Genomic DNA, 1,369 nt, shown 5'->3' with positions numbered 1-1,369 from the left:
GTCAAAATGCCCATTTTGCACTGGCCTTTTTAAAGCCAATATCAAGACATCACGTGCAGCTCATTAAAATCATCCCGTACCCCTTGGCTAATCACTGACAGTCAAAACGGCTGTTCAACAGCTGTGCAATGAAGTGACCATTGAAGGTTCAAGTGACCATCCGTGACCGTTTTGTCTGACAGCGAGGACACTATTGTCCACAAATAAGTTCACATATTTACTATACGCAGTGTTATTGTTGATATTTAAAGGTTTCAAAGGTGGTAAGTTTCTTTTGTGTTTTCGGTCTTTTTGAAGTTGGTCAAAATGGTCAAATCTTTCGGTCAAAATGCCCATTTTGCACTGGCCTTTTTAAAGCCAATATCAAGACATCACGTGCAGCTCATTAAAATCATCCCGTACCCCTTGGCTAATCACTGACAGTCAAAACGGCTGTTCAACAGCTGTGCTATGAAGTGACCATTGAAGGTTCAAGTGACCATCCGTGACCATTTTGTCTGACAGCGAGGACACTATTGTCCACAAATAAGTTCACACATTTACTACACGCAGTGTTATTGTTGATATTTAAAGGTTTCAAAGGTGGTAAGTTTCTTTTGCGTTTCAGTATATATATCACCCCCCTCCGCTTCCACCCCCCCTCTGGTTTTCCCCCCACATTCTATCCCCCCCCCTATAAGCCCCCTCCATCCCGCATTCCCGTTTACCGCATAGGGCCACATGTGATGATCTTGATATTATGGCAATTTTATTTTATCTTAAAAAAATTTTTTGCTTTAATATATTTGCAGTTTTAATTTAATTTACAATTTAATTGTTTACAAGTTTAACTTTTAATTAAATGTAATTATTGTTCCTGATTTTCTAAAGACTTGAGTTATAATCCAGCATTGCTTACAGGATTATTTTAAGCCGTTAATATGCGGTTGATGTTTGAATTTGGTCAATAACGTCTCCGTTCACGAGAGCGGTGTGATACGGTTTCATTGGCTGTCCAGCTTTGCCCACCCCACTTTGCATATACCCCGCCCACTTTGCATATAAGGGGATGTTGAGATGATTTTATCACTCTTGAGGAAGATTAACGGAGGCGTGTGGCTTCACATGTTGTTAATCGAAACGTTGTCATTGTTTGTTCAATTAAAGGTTGGAGATCTTACCATTGAGTCATTTGGATTTACTCCCAACCGCAAATCTTTGTGTGTGTGTGTGTGTGTATGTGTATGTGTATGTGTGTGTGTGTGTGTGTGTGTGTGTGTGTGTGTGTGTGTGTGTGTGTATGTATGTATGTATATATATATATATATATATATATATATATATATATATATATATATATATATATATATATATATATTGTTGCAGACGC

The sequence above is a fragment of the Myxine glutinosa genome, chromosome 2, assembly GCF_964187855.1.
Source record: "Myxine glutinosa chromosome 2, kmMyxGlut1.1, whole genome shotgun sequence".
NCBI classification, from domain to species: domain Eukaryota; kingdom Metazoa; phylum Chordata; class Myxini; order Myxiniformes; family Myxinidae; genus Myxine; species Myxine glutinosa.
This window is presented reverse-complemented; position numbering follows the sequence as displayed.